The following is a 21904-nucleotide window of genomic DNA, read 5'->3' as shown; positions in this document are numbered from 1 at the left end:
ATATTCTCGAGCTTGAGGGGGAGTGTTAGAGTTTGTGTACTAAGGGTAGTTTGGGAACTAGTGATGTCACTTGTTCCCTTATATTGTAATTCTTCTTTTTCCTTTTTACCTCCCTAGGGAGGTGTATGTAATTCCATATAATATATTAATGAAGCAATATATGTGTCAGAAAGATCATCTTCACATAACACGGCATTCTACCTCTATCTCTCTTCTTCTCCTTCTCCTTCTCCTTCTTCTCCTTTCACCTTCTTTTCTCCTTTCTTATTCTCCTGTTCTCTTCTAATATCTATATTCTAACTGATGCTTAGTGCAATCGACTAATGAATGAAGAGCCACTAGAATCTTTTGATAATTTTCTAAACTACGGCAAGGTCCCTCCGCCTTTTTGTTAGTTATTGATTGACCCCTAGGATTTTTGCTATTTATTGATTGACCCCTAGTATTATAAATCAACTAACTGAGAGAAATTCAAATACTCCCTCGGTCATTTCATCTAACACTATGCGGGTGTTATTAGACTTTAGCCAATTTTTGGCTTACAACATATGCCTTGCCTTGTAGCCCTGGCACTCGAACCTTAAGCGCATTGATGCTACCCCTCCTATGCAGTTGATGTGGCCCCTACCATCATGGTTTAAGATCTCTCTCTCGCCCCCATCTCGCTAATCCAAAGAAAGAGAGATTTGGTGAGGGCAAGATCTCACTAAGATCATATATTTTTTCCTCGGTCGACTCAGTGGTTGGTCTCGGTGGCCATATAGTCTTTGTAGCCCTTGACATTTGGTATTTACCTTATTTTAGGCCCTTCTAAACGGAATGGAAATATCAGTTTATTAAATCAAACTTAAAATGGTTCTTTGACTTCATACCTATGTAAGTAGTCTTTGACATGTGCATGCATGGCTGCCACCTCACTATACACATGCCACGTGGCACCCTACCACGCCATCAACTTGCAACACCAAATCACCATTGCTTCCACCTAACCATATGGGTCCCAACTGACCTTGCAATGCACACAATAGTTCACTTGGACATTTCATCGAACAAATTGGTCTTTTGGAGTGATCGTACGGAAATGATTATAACTCTTTTATCCAAGGTTGGATCGAGACTCTTCTAGTTGCGTTAAAAAGAAGACTCGACGCTCTATAACTTTCCAGAACACCCCTTCTGTAGAATCTTCCATTCGGCCTGCCTAATACGCTTCTGAAGCTTTACCTAGCTACAACTTCCCTACCTGACATTTTTTGCTACTTGCTCATTGCACACTGCCCCCTGTGCATCGTCCATAAGGCACTGCCACATCACCAATACTCACTTGCACTGGCCAAGAACACTTGGACTCATCCATTTTGTTCTTTTCTATACATTACCATATCTTCTTCACCTGACCTCAAAAATGGGGTGGTTCCAATTTCATTTGAAGGGCTCGAAGCACTATATCCAATTTATTCCCTCTTTCATCTCTACCACTTGGAAAGCTCATATTGGCTCCAAAATTGACCCTTCTACATTAACTTGTCAAGTCACCATGAGATGTTGCATGTACACTATTCCCAATGTTGCCACATGCTGTCAACTACAATTAAAAAACTGCTAATTGCCATCATCCACTGCCACAAGACTATTGAACCTTCTAAATAATTGATAGGATTTCACGTCTTAAACTCACTACCATTGCCAACTCTACCAGAACACTTGTGAAGCCCTGTCACATCATGACATCATTATAGATGCCCTGCCACACCAATAAGCGTCATATAAACCTCTATACTCACAACTTCCAGCTACACTGTTACTCTGTTAACTCAAACTATATTGTGGTGCACTACAAAAACAACAATCATAACCTTATCTCAACTAAATGGGATTGGCTACATGGAACCAAAATAGGAATAAGAATATAAAGAAGCAACATAAGAAAGGTAAGATGAGGTAAGAAGTAAGTAAACGAAGAAGTTAAAGCATCATAGGAACATCCCCTACAAGGGGTCGGCTACAAGTGATGCAGATTAATAACCAAAATAGGCTTGTTTTATTAGGAATAAGCCTAGGGTTGTTGTATATGTGTTGGGCCTTCAGTCCATATGGTTTGGAGTGTATTAGGCCATTATTATGGGTCTAAACGAGGGGCTCTAAGATTGAGTACGGGATTACTAGTTAGTTTCCTTTTTTCATTAGTTTCCTTTTTAGTCGGGCTTTGATGGGGTTGATTAGTTTCTAATTTCAATAGCTAGTTAGTTTCTAATTTCAGTATTTCTTATTTCCTAGTTTCTATTTTTAATTTTAGTAATTAGAGGACTTGCTTTTATTTAGTTTCATATTTCAGTTTTGGAAACTAAAGTGAGTTTCTATTATTTGTAAACCCCCGTCATTATTATAAATAAAGGAGAGCTCTCATTAGTAGAGCCATGATTTTAAGAACAAAAAAACTCTGTTGTTGCTGCTGTAATGTCTATGCTAAGATGCTTCTTGTGTTTGATCAAGAACAATGGGGCTGGTGTTTGATCTGGTCGACGCCTTGTGGTGAGAAGCCCGGGTGGCTCTTGCTAGTGTTTTCTTCTTCTCAAGTTTTATTTTTCAAGCATCTACTACTGTTCAGAATATCAAGTATTTATATCTTACAATCTGCCCAGAATTTCATCAGTTGCTCACAATCGTTCTCTGCTATTAGAGGCAGATTTAGACCCTGGTTTGGGCCATAATTCTGGTTGAGTGTTCCCCTTTATCTGAATGTGGATCGACCTTGATTGGAGCTGTTTCTGACCATCCAATCTGAAGTTATTAAAATTCTCCCAAATTTTGTCTTCTAGTGACCTATTCTGCCCAGATTTGCAATTGATAGACTGAATCTGATTTCCTTGGTTTCCTATGGTGTTTATTCATGATTTATGACCTGTTCTTACTCCATATCAGTACTTGTTATGTCTCTTCATATCTGATTATATTTTGGTCACAGAATCCTTCACTTTTGGAATCGACGGCCTAATTTCCAGAACTGATTTCTTCATTATTTCTGATCTGTTTGTATTTATGTTCTATTCTGGTTGTTCTTTTGGTAAAAAGATCCTGCAGTTGAGACTTGGTTAGACTCCCTACCCTAGTCTCAATTAAGTGGTATGAGAGCATGGCAGAGAACACCCCTCCCACTGATTATGCAAAGTCCTTTGCTTCTATTAGGGAGATGTTATAGGCTATGAGAGCTGAACAGCAAGCTCTTAGTGAAAAAGTGTTGGCTATGGAGACCCAACAACAACCTACACATGGTATTCATGTACCACTTGAAGTGGAAGCCCCTATGAACTCAGTTGCTCAGTTGGCTAACAAGAGACCTAACCCTAATCTGAGAGCACCACAGAGGATTTCTGTAGTGCAACTTACTTTGGAGGAACACCTAAGGGGTTACTTTGAGACTGAATGTCCCACATATCAGAGGTCCTCTGGAGATTCACATAAGGTCAAGCTCGATTTGAAGGAGTTTGATGGTAGACATGACCCCCAATTGTTCTATGATTGAGTAGCTGCTTTGGATGACTACTTTGACTACTGTGACCTATCTGAGGAACGAAAAATTAAACTAGCTCGTGGTAAGCTAGTTGAGGCTGCTCGTGATTGATGGAGGACCTATGAGCATGAACTGGAAGACCGTGGTAGAGAACCTACTACTTGGGAGGAGATGAAGCTTGAACTATCTGACAAATACTTACCACGTAACTTTAGAGCTCGCATACAAGATCAGCTGAATTCTCTTCAAGGGACTATGACTGTTGCAGAGTATATGAACAAATTTAATGCACTTTATTCTCACACAGGCATAAGGGAAAATGAGAGGCAATTACTATCTCGGTTTCGACTGGGATTGCGAGCTGAAATCAACAGGGGAATTGGTGTTGTTGACGTTACTCAGTGAGGGATTGCTATGACAAGGCCCTATGAGCAGATGAGCTCATAGCACAGCCTGGTAGAAGGTTTGATTATCAATCTGAAGAGGTCACGAAGAATTTTTCAGCCATTAAACCAAATAGTTCAGCACCCCCAAAGGCCACCTTTCCTCTAAGGGCTAATTATAAAGGAAAGACACCTATGATAGGCAACAACAAGGTACAGTGCCTTCATTGCTAAGAGGTAAGACACTTCGCTAAGTCTTGCCCACATAAGCAGAGGGTTAATGCAATGGCTGAAATTGAAGAACCTAATGGGGAAGATGAGTCAGCTCTTTATCCATACCCTTTGGAAGACGATGATGATGATAGTAGGTATGACTATGGCCAGGAAGATACTAATGATGATGGCACTTATAGCATTCATGTGATTAGTAATGTCTTGGTGGCTGAAACCATGGAAGAAGACTCCACTGAAGGATTCTACATTGAAGAGAGCATAGTAGAAAAGACTAAAGCTTTGGAAGATGAGGTAGTGATTGAAAGGACTCCACAACAAGTCCTTGAGATTCATAATGAGAAGGAAGAGTTTGTTCCAATCCTTGATGAGAAGGTTACCAACATTGACGACCTTATGCATATGACATTCACAGTTGGTATTGATTCAAAGGTTGAGCATATAGAGTTTGTTATGCCATCATGGTTCTTTGAAGAGAAAGCTCCATACCTTAAAGACTACCTTCCAAAAGTCTACAAGCAACCTGAATTCTGTTTGGGAACTGTTACGGCTGCTATTCACATGTTGTTCCCACCTCATCACTGCAAAATTCAAGGACGAATTTTTTCAAGATGGGGAGAGTTGATGTAAATTAATAAACAAAATGGGTTTGTTTTATTAGGAATAAGCCTAGGGTTGGGTTGTATATGAGCTGGGCCTTCAGTCCATGTGGCTTGGAGGGTATTGGGCCATTATTATGGGTCTAAAAAGGGCTTGTAAGATTGAGTACAGGATTACTAGTTAGTTTCTTTTTTCATTAGTTTCCTTTTTAGTTGGGCTTTGATGGGGTTAATTAGTTTCTAATTTCAGTACCTAGTTAGCTTCTAATTTCAGTAGTTCTTATTTTCTAGTTTCTATTTTTAATTTTAGTAACTAGAGGACTGGCTTTTATTTAGTTTCCTATTTCAGTTTTGGAAACTAAAGTGAGTTTCTATTATTTGTAAACCCCCATCATTATTATGAATAAAGGAGAGCTCTCACTAGTAGAGCCATGATTTTAAGGAAAAAAAAACTCTGTTGTTGCTGCTGTAATGTCTCTGCTAAGATGCTTCTTGTGTTTGATCAAGAACAATGTGGCTGGTGTTTGATCTAGTTGACGCCTTGCGGTAAGAAGCCCGAGTGGTTCTTACTAGTGTTTTCTTCTTCTCACATTTTATTTTTCAAGCATCTACTACTGTTCAGAATATTAGGTATTTATATCTTACAATCTACCCAGAATTTCATCAATTGCTCACAACCAGTCTCTGCTATTAGAGGCAGATATAGACCTTGGTTTGGGCCATAATTCTGTTCAAGTGTTCCCCTTTACCTGAATGTGGATTGACCATGATTGGGGCTGTTTCTAACCAGCCAATCTGAAGTTATTAAAATTCTCCCAAATTTTGTCTTCTAGTGACCTATTCTGCCAAAATTTGAAATCGATAGACTGAATCTGATTTCCTTGGTTTCCTATGGTGTTTATTCATGATTTATGACCTGTTCTTACTCCATGTCAGTACCTGTTATGTCTCTTCATATCTGATTATATTTTGGTCACAGAATCCTTCACTTCTGGAATCGACAGCCTAATTTCCAGAACTGATTTCTTCATTATTTCTGATTTGTTTGTGTTGCTGCCAAAAAACCCCGCTGGTCCAACCTACACAAACACAGACGATGGAGGCCCGGAACTTTGTCCGGGGTTAGTCCTCCGACGCTCAAGTCAGGGTCGGCCGCACAGTTCAATAAGGGAGTAATGGTGAGGGTATTAGAGCTTACCTTCCCCTTTCTTTCGTGCCTTCTTATATAGCTCTTTGGCCTTAGGGTTTTTCCCCCTTCGGCCTTCTTAGAGTCCTACTCGAATACGTCCAACCTTCTGGGGGGAATATTCCCCTCATGCAGACGACGTGATCCCGCATGATTCTGCGGGCGTGCCTCGGTGATTGCGCGTGCTCGAGTGTGAGTGGTCTCTTGGAACCTTCGTCTGGCGGTGGACACGTGTCTCAGAGGCGACACGTGTCATGGCCCCCACCGAGAGGTTATTTTGGCTATATCAGGAGCCCCCTTACTTCCACTAGGAGCTTCTTCCTGTGGGAGTAACCATCTTCTTTGGTTGACTTGTTCCTTCGGCCTTGGCATTACCAGTGTCCAAGGTTTGGGGTCGATCGAGAGAGACCTTTGACCGCTTCGGATCGACTTTGCTGAGCCCCCTGCCGATCGGTCAGCACCATTCGGCTCTACCGAGCCCCCTGCCGAGGGAGGGACCTTTGGCCAGTTTCGTTCATCTCTGGCCGAGCTCCCAACCGAAGGACAGACCCTCGGTCAGGTCCGTTCGGCTTTGGCCGAATCCCCAACCGAAGGAGGGACCCTCGGTCAGGTCCGTTCGGCTCTGGCCGAACTCCCAACCGAAGGAGGGACCCTCAGTCAGGTCCGTTCGGCTCTGGCCGAACTCCCAACCGAAGGAAGGACCCTCGGTCAGGACCGTTCGGCTGTGGCCGAACTCCCAACCGAAGGAAGGACCCTCGGTCAGGTCCGTTCGGCTTTGGCCGAACTCCCAACCGAAGGGAGGACCCTCGGTCAGGTCCGTTCGGCTTTGGCCGAACTCCCAACCGAAGGAGGGACCTTCGGTCAGGTCCGTTCGGCTTTGGCCGAATCCCAACCGAAGGAGGGACCCTCGGTCAGGTCCGTTCGGCTTTAGCCGAACTCCCAACCCAAGGAAGGACACTCGTTCGACGGCTTTGGCCGAACTCCCAACCGAAGGAGGGACCCTCGGTCAGGTCCGTTCGGCTTTGGCCGAACTCCCAACCGAAGGAAGGACCCTCGGTCAGGTCCGTTCGGCTTTGGCCGAACTCCCAACCGAAGGAGGGACCCTCGGTCAGGTCCGTTCGGCTTTGGCCGAACTCCCAACCGAAGGGAAGACCCTCGGTCAGGTCCGTTCGGCTTTGGCCGAAGTCCCAACCGAAGGAGGGACCCTCGGTCAGGTCCGTTCGGCTCTGGCCGAACTCCCAACCGAAGGAAGGACCCTCGGTCAGGTCCGTTCGGCTCTGGCCGAACTCCCAACCGAAGGAAGGACCCTCGGTCAGGTCCGTTCGGCTTTGGCCGAAGTCCCAACCGAAGGGAAGACCCTCGGTCAGGTCCGTTCGGCTTCGGCCGAACTCCCAACCGAAGGTGAGATCGTTTGCTAGGCCTGCTAGGTCTGTTCGGGCGCAAACCTCGAGGCTTCGTACCCTGACGTGGCGGTGCCATTAATGCTCGGAAGTTGTACCGCCATTCTTCCATCTATATAATGTGGGGGGCCATTTGTGGGGCAACCTTTCTTTTTTCCCTTCGGAGAGCTCACCTTCGGCCTCGGATCCCCTTCTAGCCTCGTCCTCTTCTTCCTTAGCTTAGCAACAAGTAAGTGATGTCTTCCTCGTCGGGCTACAGCCCATCGTCCCGCGAGAGGTCAAGACCAAGACGTAGGTATAGGAGTCCTGGGGAAGTCCGAGGGATGTCCTCAGATTCCACCGACTCTCCCTCCTCCCGCGACTCATCGTCAGCGGCCACACCGTCGGGGTCCAAGGGTGGCTCCAACGGTGAGGAGTTCAGGGAGAGGGTGCTCGACGCTCGAGCCCAGACACAGGAGCCCTTAGAAGTTGAGGCCCTTAAGATCGTCTCCACGATGGACGAACCAGAACTGGAGGAGCTAAGGGCCTCCTTCGGCATTTCGGATGCTTTCGAGCTCCGTCTGCCCAGACCCTCTGACCGAGCCAGCTATCGGAACCCCGAGGAGCTGTGCCTGTACAAGGAGGCCTTCGGCTGCCCCTCCACCCCTTCTTCACCAAAGTGTTCCGGCACTACGGGGTAAGCCCGACCCAGCTAACGCCGAACGGGTGGCGACAAGCATTAAGCTTCGTCATCTTCTTCGTTCGACACAAGAGGCCTCTCTCCCTTCGTCTCTTCATAAACTTTTTTCTTCTTCAGGCCTGTAAGGGACTTACGGGCTGGTACTATTTTTGCCCCCGAAAGGACCTTCGGCTCCTGAAGGGTTACCCGAGTTCCATCCATGGATGGAAGGATAAGTATTTCTTTGTGAAGTCGACCGAGGGGGTGCCCTTCGGCACGGTCTGGGACATCCCGGACCTTAGGGATGTGAACTCCGCCCCTGCCCTATTCGGGGCAGATGCGGAGTCGTTGGCGATGGCGAGGCGGCAGGAAGGTTGTTCTCCAGTCGAGGCCGACTGCCTCAAGTCCGACGCCATCCTCTTCAAGTTCGGGCTTAGCCCGGGTGAGTTAGGCTAGACTCCGTCTTCTTCCTTCGAGTGTCGGTCTTTCGTACTAATACCTCTTGTTTCTTCTTGCAGTGCAAGTTACCAGAGCCGAGGCTAAGGCCGCCGCCGCCGCAAGACAAGCAAAGATAAAGGAAGCCAAGGCCCGTGACGCCCCCCAGCCGCCGAAGTCCAAGAGGAAGGAAAAGGCGGGTCCGTCTTCTGAGACCCCGAGGAAGAGGCCCAGGGTGGAGGGGTCGACTGCCGAGGCTGTCCAAGCCCTTGCTGCTCCCAGGGACGGTCTGGCTCAAGACCCTTCGTCCGCCACTGCCTCCCGAGGCCCGAAGGTCCCGTCGTCGAGGGCCGAGGTGGGGTTCATCCCACAATGGTCGGTGAAGGAAGACAACACTCTGGCCGTCGGACGGGTTGCCAGAGAGTTGGTGACGAAGGGGAGTCTTCCCCGAGACGCCACCGAAGCCCAGAAGCAAGGGACGGCGGCACTGATCACCTCGGCGTGCATCTTCATGGCGGGGGTAAGCTTCGGTCCCCCTTCTCCTTCGGCCTTCCTACCTCTTTCTTACTCGTACTATATATGTATATATATATATTTTTTTTCATTCTGACCTTCGGTGCTCTGCGCAGGCTCACCAGATGGGTCAGCTGGCCCTCCGAGCCGAGGCCATGTGTCGGGAGCTTGAAGCCAGCGAGAGGGAGAAGGTCTCCCTAGACAACGAACGCTCCACCCTCCTCGAGAAGGTGGAGCACCTGGAGTGCGACCTAGCCCTCGAGCGCCGAGAGTGCGAACGAAAGCTCTCGGAGTTGAAGTCACAAGTGAGGGCCCGCCTTCAGGAAGCCGAAGCCCGAGGGGTCGAAAAGTATCGGTCCTCCGAGGCCTTCAAGGAGGAGATCAAGAACGCCATCGCCCCAGGGTACACCATGGGCGCTACCGAGGTCCGAGATTGGGTCCTCGGGCGCTACCCTGGGGTTTCCTTTGCAGACAGCGGCCTCATCTTCGAGGACGACGATGTGGAGGCGGTGCCATCGACCACCGAGGTTGCCGACGCCGACGGTGGAGGCGGCAGCGAGGAAGGCGAGATCCAGCTGCCTAGGGAAGTCCCTCCGACTCCTGGTCGTGGGGGTTCGGACCAGGAAGCACTCCCCGCCGAAGACGAGACCGCGAACCCGACGGACGCTCCTTAAGGTCGCCTCGGTTCTCAGTGCAGGCTACCCCCCTTCTTGTCATGTAACTAGCCTTCGGGCCTTAATGTAGTCTTTTGCCTTCGGGCTTCGTATGTAACTAGCCTTCGGGCCTCGTATGTAATATTTCGCCTTCGGGCTTTATGAATGCAATCGTTCTTTTTCCAACTGTTCGTTTAATGATCTTTGGTTTGTAAATAGTTGCAGAGGGCCGAAACCCTGGCTGGCTTTCTTAAGCATATTTCCCCAAGACTTGTCCGAGGGTCGACCTGTTAGTAAGTCTGACGAAGGCCGACCCTATTATCACTAGCAATATTTTACCAAGTGTTTTCCCTTTCGGCTCGGGCCGAAGGGTTCATCGAATGTCGAGGGGTTCACCGAGGGTCGAGGGGTTCATCGAGGGTCGACCCTTCAATGTCAATCACCGAGCGATCCACCGTGTGTACCCTCGGCTCCAGCCGAAGGGTCTATTAGATGCTAGGTCTTCAACGAGGGTCGACCCGTCAGTAGGTCAGACGAAGGCCGACCCTGCTGTTACTAGCAATATTTTTCGAAGTGTTTTCCCTCTCGGCTCGAGCCGAAGGGTTCACCGAAGGTCGACCGAATCGAATCACCGAAGGTACCCTCGGCTCCAGCCGAAGGGTCTGTTAGATGCTACCCCTTTGGTCAGGTCTGTTCGGCTATGGCCGAACTCCGAGCCGAAGGGGTGATTGAGCCTCCAAGGTGTGGACCTTCAGTCATCCGTTCCTCCGGGTTAGAGGTAATCAGCCTGGAGGATCCTCAGTTGCCGTAAACCAGCTCTCGTATTATTCATGAATTAAATCTTGCGGATTTCAAGATGAATTACAATTTAAAAGGTTCAGAAGGGCATTAATTGCAAAGAACTACAGACGGAAAAAAAAATTAACAGAGCCACTTCACTACTGGTGGGATTTTCTTAGATTATCTGAGTTCCACGATCGGGGTACCCTTACTCCCCCCGTAGTCTCTAGGTGGTAGGACCCTGGTCGTATTACCCTCGAGACTCTGTAAGGACCTTCCCAGCTTGGGTCTAGCTTCCCTTGATGCCTTGGGTCCGACACTTCCGCCCTTCTAAGGACAAGGTCGCCCTGCCTAAACTCGTTCTTCCGGACTTTGGTGTTGTAGTGCCTGGCGACCCTCCGTTGGTAGGCGGCGATCCTTTCCTGTGAAGCTTCTCTGGTTTCTGCCAAGAGGTCCAAATTTGCCCGGAGTCCTTCGTCATTTTCGTCTTCGTTGTAGTACCGAATCCGATGAGTAATAGCCCCTATCTCCACTGGGAGTACAGCTTCAGTGCCGTATGTTAACATGAAGGGTGTTTCTCCGGTAGCTAACCTCTCAGTGGTGCGGTAGGCCCAGAGAATGTGGTGCAACTCGTCTGCCCATAGTCCTTTGGCATCATCTAGCCTCTTTTTTATCCCTTGGAGTAACGTACGGTTGGTTACTTCTGTTTGCCCATTGGTCGAGGGATACCCGACGGAGGTTTTCCTGTGGTTGATGCCGAGGGCTTCACAGAACGCGTCGAAGGTTGGATTGGCAAACTGAGTTCCATTATCCGTAACCACGACCCGAGGGATTCCGAATCTGTACACCACCGCCCTTTGGAAGAAGTCCCTTATGTTCTTTTCTGTTATCGTTGCTAGGGCTTCGGCTTCCGCCCATTTCGTGAAGTAGTCGACTGCCACCACCACAAACTTCCTTTGTCTCGTGGCCAAGGGGAACGGGCCTAAGATGTCCATCCCCCACATGGCGAACGGTACTGGGCTAGATAAGGACGACAGCTCGGTAGAATGTAGCCTAGGCACGGGGGCGAACATCTGGCACTTGACGCATTTCCTGACCAGTGCTTCCGCGTCCTTCCTCATTGTCGGCCAGTACAGGCCCTGCCTTAGTACTTTATGAGCCAGGGCCCAGGCTCCAAGGTGTTGGCCACATATCCCTTCATGCACTTCCCGGAGCGCGTACTCGTCGTCGGACGAATCCAGGCACTTGAGGTATGGTGAGGTAAACCCTATCTTGTACAGCGTGTCATCCTTCAGGAAGAAGCGTGCTGACCTCATTCTTACTTTTCTTGCTTCGTCCTTGTTTTCTGGGAGCTTCCCCTCCTTGAGGTATTCTATTATGACGTCCATCCAGCTTCGGCCGTTTTCACCTACAGGTAACACCTCGTGGGGTTTCTCGATGCTTGGCTGTGGTAGTATTTCGAAATACACCGCTCGTCCAAGTTCCGCGAAGTCGGAAGTGGCCAGCTGCGACAGTGTGTCTGCGCTAGCATTCTCTTCTCGTGACACCTGCTTTACCTCAAATTCCTTGAAAGCTGCTGACCTTTCTCGCACCGTGTTCAAGTATTTGGCCATCCTCTGTTCTTTGGCCTCGTATTCGCCATTCACTTGCCGCACCACGAGTTGGGAGTCGCTATTCACTACCAGTTCCCTCACCATCAAAGCCCGAGCCAGATTAATTCCGGCTATTATCGCTTCGTACTCCGCTTCGTTGGTGGAGGCGTCGAAGTCGAACCGTAGGGCGCACTCTATTTTGAAGCCTTCGGGGCTTACCAACACAATTCCAGCGCCACTTCCATCGCTGTTGGAAGCCCCATCCACATACAGTGTCCAAGCCTCATCTGCTCGTCCCTCGGCAGATTCCTGCGGGTCATCGGGAATCGTCGTCTCCGCTATGAAGTCTGCGAGGGCCTGTGCTTTAATTGCGGTTCTCGGCTTGTACTGGATGTCGAACTCTCCTAGCTCTATGGCCCAATTTACTAGACGACCGGACATATCTGGCCGTTGCAGTATTTTCTTCAGAGGCTGGTCGGTGAGTACGCATACCGTATGTGACTGAAAATATGGCCTCAGCTTTCTTGCCGCCGTCACGAGGGCGTACGCCACTTTCTCCGCCTTTCGGTATCTTGTCTCGGCATCTAAAAGGGTTCAGCTGACGTAGTATATTGGCCGTTGTTGCTTTCCTTCCTCTTTCGTCAGTACGGCGCTTACAGCAACCGTCGATACAGCAAGGTACAGCTGTAGGACATCTCCGGTGTTCGGCTTTGTCAGCAGTGGGGGTGCGGCCAAGTACTCCTTCAATTGCTCGAAAGATCTTTCGCACTCCTCCGTCCACTCGAACCTTTTAGCCCCTTTCAGCGCCTTGAAGAAAGGAAGGCATCTATCAGCAGACCGAGACATAAATCTTCCGAGGGCAGCTACCCGACCCGTCAGCTCCTGGACTTGCTTCACGTTCTGGGGTGACCTCATGTCCCGAATGGCTTGTATTTTGACTGGGTTGGCTTCGATTCCCCTCTCCGAAACGATGAAGCCAAGGAACTTCCCCGAGGCTACTCCGAAGGCACATTTTGCTGGGTTCAGCTTCATGCCGTACCGTCGTAGCACTTGGAACGCCTCTTCCAAGTCTTGGATGTGTCTTTCCGCCTTCAGGCTTTTCACGAGCATGTCATCCACGTACACTTCCATGGTCTTGCCAATCAGCCCTTTAAAAACTTTGTTCACCAACCTCTGATAGGTGGCCCCCGCATTCTTTAGTCCGAAAGGCATGACCTCATAGCAGTACAACCCTCCTTCAGTTATGAAGGATGTTTTCGGTACATCAGCCTCGGCCATTTTGATTTAGTTGTACCCCGAGTATGCATCCATAAAACTCAGCGTCTCGTATCCCGCCGTCGCGTCGATGAGCAGGTCTATCTTTGGCAGGGGGTATGCATCCTTGGGGCAGGCCTTATTCAGGTCAGTGAAGTCGATGCAGATCCTCCACTTCCCGTTTGCCTTCGGGACCATCACCACGTTAGATATCCACTCCGGGTACTGGATCTCTCGGATGAACCGGGCCTTCAGTAACTTTTCTACTTCCTCGTTTATCTTATTCTGTCTTTCTGGGGCGAACGTCCTTTTCCTTTGCTGCACCGGCTTCTTCATGGGGCTAACATTCAGGTGATGTTCTATTACTTCTCGGTCGATCCCGGGCATATCCGATGCCGACCAAGCGAATACGTCAGCGTTGCTCCGCAGAAATGAGATGAGTCTTTCTTGTTGCGGCCTTGGCATGGTAGCCCCAATCTGGAATTGTCGGGTGTCGTCTCCCTCTTCAGCTTCAACTTGCACCAAGTCTTCGGCCGGCTCTCCCCGTTGATAGCTGACATCATCACGTAGATCCTCTATTGGGAGCGTCTCACCCGTCTTTTCTTTTCCCCAGAGGGTAGTGGCGTAACATCTTCGGGACGTCTCCTGATCACCCCGACACTCCCCGACGCCATTCTTAGTTGGGAACTTCATTTTGAGATGGGGGGTGGAGACGATGGCCTTTAACAGATTCAACCCGACTCTTCCTAGTATGGCATTGTACGCTGATGTAATGCTTACTACCAGGAAGTTGATCATCACCGTCGCCTGGCGATCTCCGGTGCCAGCTCGAACCGGCAGCTCTATCGACCCTTCCACCTTCACCGGGGTGCCAGAGAATCCTTGCAGCGGGTGTTCGACCTTTTTTAACTTTCCTTCGTCGAGGCCCATCTTCCGGAAAGCTTCGAGGAACAGGATATCAGCTGAGCTGCCGTTATCCACTAAGATCCTTTTTACTTTGCAATCTCCTATAGTCATGGCGATGACCAAGGCATCATCATGCGGGGTCTGTACCCCTTCCAGATCATCGTCTGAGAATGAGATGACCGTCCCCGTCTTTGCCTTCTTGTTCGACCATTCTGCCACATGTACGCTCCTCGCGTAGGCCTTCGCCTTCCTGGCAGAGACCGAACTCTCTCCTGCGGCCGGGCCTCCACAGATGGTTGCTATAACTCTTGTTGGGCTCTTGTTCTCCTCTCGAGGCCGGCGTCCATCTTCCTCTGGTGTCTGGTTTCTCCGCTGTTCTTGATTTCCTCTGCGGGCGAGCCCCCCTCTTTCATACCGACCTGCACCATCTCTCCGACGGTTATCTCTCCGGCCAGTGCCTTCTGGAGCCAGCTCTTTCTCCCGGTCTACAAATCTGCCTAAGTATCCCCTTCTGATCATTCCTTCTATCTCCCCCTTGAGATGCCAACAGTCTTCGGTGTCATGGCCGTGGTCTCTGTGGAAGTGGCAGTATCTATCCACATTGCGTCTTTCAGGATGTCGCCCCATCTTTCCTGGCCACTTCATGGCCCTGGCATCTGGAGAATCTTTTATCTGCATTAACACCTCTGTTCACCTTCGGTTCAGGGGTGCATACCTCTCAAACTTCCTCGGTGGACTGGGGGCCCGACTGCGCTCGGACTTTCGTCTTTTTCCTTCTTCGATGGGTTTATCATCAACCCTTAAGGGCCTCTTCCTCGCCGCCTTCCTTTCGACTTCTTCATCTGCCTGGAGGGTTTCTTCCATCTGGATGTACTTATCGCATCGCGCCCTCAGCTCGGTCAGATCTCTAGGCGTATGCTTCGCCAGGGACCTCTTCAATTCCTTGTCCTTGACGCCACCTAGCAGGGCCGTGAACTCCTCCTTCGGGTCTAGGCCCCTGATTGTGATCTTTTCTTGTTGGAATCGCTTCATGTAATTCCGCAGCGATTCCCCTTCTTGCTGTTTGACGTTGGTTAGGTTCAACGTAGTCTTCTGGAGGGGCTGGCTACTAGAGAACCCCTTCACGAAGAAGTAGCTCAGGTCGCTGAAGCTGTGGATCGACTTCGTCGGTAGTCGGTTATACCACAGCCTCGCCGCCCCCCTGAACGTCAATGGGAGGGCCCGACACATAATATTTTCCGAGACGCGATGGAATTGCATGGCGACCTTAAAGCCTTCCAAGTGATCGACGGGGTCCCCCGACCCGTCATAGGTGTCGTACTTGGGCAGGCGGAAACCGACCGGGAGCGGGTCCCTCATGACCTCGTCAGCTAAGGCCGTATCATTGGTGAGGTCGGGCTCGCGGTTCCCTGTCTGGTTTTCTGCCACCTTTCTGATCTCGTCCTTCAGGTCCAAGATCATCCTCTTTAATCCCGAGTCCTCGGATCTCTGCTTGTCTCCTTGGTGCTGATCCCCATGCGGGTCTCTGGCGGCGCGTCGCGTCCTACTTCGGGGCGCGGGACTCTCCCTTGCTCGGTTTCGAGGATCGCGGCCGGCCCTCGTCGATCCCGTACTGCTTCGGTCTTCTTCTCGAGCCCTCTCGAACTGGACGTGAGTCCCTGGGGGTGCTCCGCCGGTCTTATGGGAGACAGCTTTGGAGACAGCTTTGGAGACCTCCCTCATAGTCTCTGCCATCCGGTTATATTTGTTCTGGAGGTCTTCGAACTGCTGCCTTGTCACGTACTCCTGGGCCGCGGGAGGCTGATGGTTGCTGCCTTCCCGTACTGAATATCCAGCCGACCGCTGGTATCTGACGGACACTTCCCGGTCATCATGACCCCTTTCTCGTCCAGTCTCCGCCGAGGGAGGAAGCTCCCCTGAAGGTTCTTCCCCCATGTCTACGTTGGACGTCGCTCTCGTCCTTCTTCGGTTGTAGGTTCTTCCCACCATTACCGTCGTTCCCACGGACGGCGCCAATCTGTTGCTGCCAAAAAACCCCGCTAGTTGAACCTACACAAACACAGACGACGGAGGCCCGGAACTTTGTCCGGGGTTAGTCCTCCGACGCTCAAGTCAGGGTCGGCCGCACAGTTCAATAAGGGAGTAATGGTGAGGGTATCAGAGCTTACCTTCCTCTTTCTTCCGTGCCTTCTTATATAGCTTTTCGGCCTTAGGGTTTTTCTTTCCCCTTCTTCCCTCTTAGAGTCCTACTAGAACACGTCCAACCTTCTGGGGGAATATTCCCCTCATGCAGACGACGTGATCCCGCGTGATTCTGCGGGCGTGCCTCGGTGATTGAGCGTGCTCGAGTGTGAGTGGTTTCTTGGAACCTTCATCTGGTGGAGGACACATGTCCCAGCAGTGACACGTGTCATTGCCCCCACCGAGAGGTTATTTTGGCTATATCACTACCATAATGCAAGATTCTTTTATATATAATTCCACTTTAAACATCTTTCTCCTACAAAATTATATATATCTTGGTGGACCTTTTATTGCCTTCAATTGATCACATATGACTTATGCATTTGTGGGTCCCATGTCCGTACATGATCCTCATGACCATATGATAGAGACCGATTAATATCTCAAAAACGAATTTTTTGTTGAAATTAGAGACCTAACATGCCTATTCCTAAAATATAGGCTCTAAGTTACCTATCCCACAAAGAGTCAAGTGAAATCAATAATCATCAAACCAATTTATGAATAAAGATTAACTATGGACATAACTAGTTTAAAAACTCAAATCCTCGAAATGATTTAGAACAAATGGAAGACCATAAAATCTTTCTCCCTAACCTTTTTCATTTCTAAAATAAATGAGTAAATAAAATCAAGTTGTTTTACAAATTTCATTCAAAAAAAAAAAAAAAAATGTGACGACAAAGGATAGGGTTTCCCACTATGCCCTAAATTCGAGCACCTAAGAGTTCAATTGCAAACATGGATTTAATTATCAGTATTAGATACTGATATGATATCAATCTGGATTAATCTAACTTGGTCACTTTTGACTTACTTTTCACAAATAAATAAATAAATAAATATAAAAATATTTTACCCCTAAATAAATACTAACGATTTCAATCGGTCAAATATCAATATCAATCTCAATCAATATTAATACAATATGATAGATTCAATATGGATACTTACAACTATGATTGTAAACCAACAAATAGGGGGAGTTTTTGGAAGAAAAGGACTTAAAGACCCTCGTATATGTGAGAGGGCATGCCAAAGAGTTCTCCACATACCGTATGTGGATCTTTTTGGTTTTTGGTAAACATATGTGGATCTTTTAACCTTGGGTTTATTTAGAAGGACGGTGGCAAAATTCATTATTATACACTTATTACCGTATTAAATTAAATATTTCTCAAAGGAGACTAACCAAATGCTACATACATACATGTCCATGTCATGGATCCATCCATACATGCCAAAGTGGTCATGAACATAAATAATCGGTATTTACCAAAAAAAGAAAAAAATATATATTATATAGTCGGTCATGCACGCCACATAACTGCACACAAGGGGCTACACGTGGGACACTTGGGTTTGTAAGGGTTTTTCCTTGGTCTAGTCTAGTGGCCGCGGAAGGGAAATTTTGACCGACTGGAAAGTCGTCAACTACCAGATAGGATCGGGCAATGGTGGGGCCCAATCCACGTCAGGCAAAAATGGCTGTATGCGGTGACGTTTGATTTCCGTACGGAGTGCAACTTGCGCGTGCCTTTCGTTTCCGCTAATTATCTAATGACGAAAAACTCCCTCCACCGGTCCAGAATCTTCTTAGGCGGTGCTTGTTGGCTCGTGGTAAGTACCCAAATGGCGCTCACTGATTTAGCCACAAGCAGGGTCATAATGATCGGTCGTATCGGCCGATCCAATCGGTATACAGATCCGACACAAGTATCAATATATCAACAAGATCGCATCATATGGTACGTATAGCGTATAAAATAATCAGAAAAAGAAGGAAAGAATGTTACAAAGGTGCAGAAAGATCGTGCTGCCAGTTCAGCCTCCCACTTGTACCTGCATTAGTGGAAAGTATTTTCTTGTTCATAAAAAAAAAAAGATAAATTATGTGATACCACCCTTAAAATTGAAACTAATCTCGAGTAATCCTTAAAAATGAAAATAATATTCATCGCAACCTTAATTTGTAACATCATTAACTAAAAATGTAAAATAACTTTTTTACCCTTTTATTTAACCTCTAAATAATTCATTTTTACCATTTGAAATCCTTGCATACTCCTATCATCTGTATGGTAGGAAACAGTGGCAACTTCGATTTCTTCAGCAACCTGATGAGAAAGGGATTCTTGAATCGAGGACTGTAATTAAAGAGCCGATAGACGCCTATGATGTCGTTGTGGTCTCGATTGTTGAATTGAGGACTGTATTAAGGATCGCGTATCAATGTTGCTTGCAGGAACTGAAGGAGAAGACAGATGCAGCAGAAAGAGGAAGGCGGTGGTATGCTACTGCAAAAATAGTGTGAAAAAAAAAAACAAATTAGAACCTGAAAGAGAGGAACAATTGAAGAACACAATCCGTACCCAATGACTATACAACGACTTTTTTTGTAGCGTTGCAAATTTCTTCCTATACGAGAAACCAAAAAAACCATTTTTATAGATTTACAAATAGAGGTTGCAAGAAATGAGCAAGAAATAAGAAACCCTTTCCTTCTGGTTCAATAAGAAAACAAATACCCTTTGTTTGCTATAATCTTGAAGAGAGTAACAATCTCCGACACAAAAATAAAATAGAAATGAAACCCGAGAGAGAGAGAGAGAGAGAGAGAGATAGAGATGAAGGGTTATGTTCTTTCTAATATATATATATATGTATATATATAGAGCAAGAGAGAGAGAGAGAGGTGAAGAATTGCAAACGGCCTCTATTCTTGGAACATCCAAAGCAAACAACGGCCTCTATTTTTTCTAAGAGAGAGAGAGACAGGTGAAGGGTTGCAGATGATTTCCTATTTTGTGCTTTCTCTTATGGGAACCCAAACATTTCTGTGAATTTTCTCATTTATTTATTTTAGGGTTAGGGTTTTGGATCTATAAAATTTGTTGGACTTAGAATACTAAGGTACACAAAGCCCCGCTCACCCCTTTGCAAGTACCTGTCTTCTCTTTCGCCACCACCCATGATTTTGCCATCTGAGCCATTGCAACGACGGTGCCGCGGTCCTTGCCAAGGTGGAAGATGGGTGAAAGGGGAATCCCTTCACCCACTACTTTATTAATCAATGTCAAGGGTACTAGGGTAACTTTACATACCCATAAGGGTAGTTTGGCCATTTAGACAATAAAAGATTGATGACATCATCATTTAACGACCTAATTCTAACGGAATGGATTTTTTAGAAATAATTTTATGAAAGTGAGGGATATACAACATATTATTTTTATTTTTGGGTGTTACTTCAAGTTAGTTTCAATTTTAGGGGTGGTACCAGATAATTTCCCCAAAAATAATGGTGAGAGAACTCTGCTCGTTTGACGTAGAAAAAACGAGACCTACAGGCCGATGGGAGTATCTCAGTGTATAACGGGGAGAGGTGGCAGTCTTTTCACGTCATACTAGTCTGAACGTTTTCTGTGCTAGACTGGTAAGATTTTTTTCCCTAAAAGACAAAAACGCTTGATATAGATGGATACATATTATATATTTACATCGGTTTCCAAAATTGATCAATACCCGTTTTTGATACTGTGAACTAAAACCCTAACGATTACCAAAAAAAAAACCTAAAACCTTGAGAGAGAGAGAGCGAGAGCGAGAGAGAGAGAGAGAGAGAGAGAGAGAGAGAGAGAGAGAGAGAGAGAGAGAGAGAGAGAGAGGACCAAAGTTAGGTGTATGTGTGTGTGTACACATATTTTTTTTAAAGGCAAGACGTAATGAATTCATACATGACCTCTCAATTGTGAGGTGTTGGTCCAATGGCCCTATTTAATTGAGTTCATTTTAACATACAAAATGTTAGATCCGCATATTTAATTCATGTCTAGCACAACTTCTTGAGTTTTTAATTGTGGATCATGACTTTAGTAATCGGGATTAAATAGATTGAATGTTGGATTTGAATTAGAATTGGTTGAGCCTAATCTTGATCCTTGTGATCTTCTTTTGAAATGTTTATTGTTTATGTTTGAATATTTCAGTGCACTAAAGATGGGAAAAAGATCTTTGAGTGGCATATTTTGATAAGTTTATAAATGCAGTGTCACGTGAATTCTAACTATTGAATAAATAGTATATAATCTAGATTAGTCATCTATCAAATTTCAACGCCTAATTCAATCATATATATATATATATATATATCTAGTATTGGTATGCCTCCTTATTAGGGTTTGGCAATGTTAACCTTAGTCATGATTTATAACAAAAAAAAATGAAAGAACAAGTATTGTATGTATGCGATATTGATTTTATATTTGGATTCAAAACCGAAGGTTCCCAGGAAGGTACAAGTCATTGGTTCTTGAATTATAGATCTCTATACTAGTAATGAAATAATTTTGTAACAATGGAGATGGAGCTCAAATGATAAAGCGCTAGCTTTTCGTGCGATATCTTGCATCTCCATGACCTTTCTAGTGAGTAATGCTCAGATAGATGACAATAATGCCATTTATATGACTTCACATTTTTTCCCAACACGATTGTATAAACTACTTAATTTTCTTACCTTATTTGGTAATGATAATCAAATGACAATAATTCCCTGTAGATGAGTTCACTTTTTTCCCAACATCATTATGTAAACTACTAAACTTTCTTATCATCTTTAGTAGCAATACTCTTTAGATATGATTTTTATTCAACTTTTTAAATTCAAAGCATTTAGATGAAAAGTGAAATTTAATAACCAAATCTAGAATGATTTGGAGTTGGTGACATAACCATGTGGGGTAACCATTAAAAAAATTCCTTTATAAGATGAAAATTTTACTTTCATTCTCTTCAATTTCCCTTGTAACCAAAAGGAGCATATACTTATTAGAATTTGTACTCTTTAGAGGAATACAAAAAATCTCACAGTTTGTAACTATCCATAGCTGTAGATTTTTTAAATGTTGTTTTGCCACTTGGAGCACTAACATTTTTTATGCAACTTAACGTGTGAGCAAGAGGCTTTGAGGTCTGCTATCCACAAAATTTATAGCCTATCAATATCGACTTTGAGGCCTACCTATACACAAAATTTATAGTCTACTAATATCTCCTCCATCATATTGTCTTTGTGACTGATGGTGGATTTAGTAAAATTAAGGTCTTTTGTAGTGACCGTTAGGTAGTGATGGAGATAGAAATTTATAGCCTAATTGGGACCATCAGCTGATCAATGGAGATGCAAATTCAAATTTTACTGCAGCAGAAGTCTTACGTATGGACTATTTATAGCTTAATTGGGACCATCAGCTGATCAATGGAGATGCAAATTCAAATTTTACTGCAGCAGAAGTCTTACGTATGGACTTTTCTTTTGCTAAGAGTATTGCATATGGACTTGAGTTTGCAATTGCTTCAAAAGTTGATGCAATTAAACATGGATGTTGAGTCCAAATAATGGTTGTTCTTGATTACACGACCGTTGATAAGACCTCCAAAGGGAGAGGGATCTTTAAGCAAGCACCATATATAGAATAGTGCAATGCATATGCCCAGCAATTCAGAGAACCTTTTTTCCCATAATAAATATTTTGTCATTGGTCCAATTATCAGTGA

This window comes from Macadamia integrifolia, chromosome 12 (genome assembly GCF_013358625.1).
Source record: "Macadamia integrifolia cultivar HAES 741 chromosome 12, SCU_Mint_v3, whole genome shotgun sequence".
Lineage (NCBI taxonomy): Eukaryota > Viridiplantae > Streptophyta > Magnoliopsida > Proteales > Proteaceae > Macadamia > Macadamia integrifolia.
The sequence above is the reverse complement of the archived record's forward strand: the minus strand, read 5'-3'. Positions refer to the sequence as shown.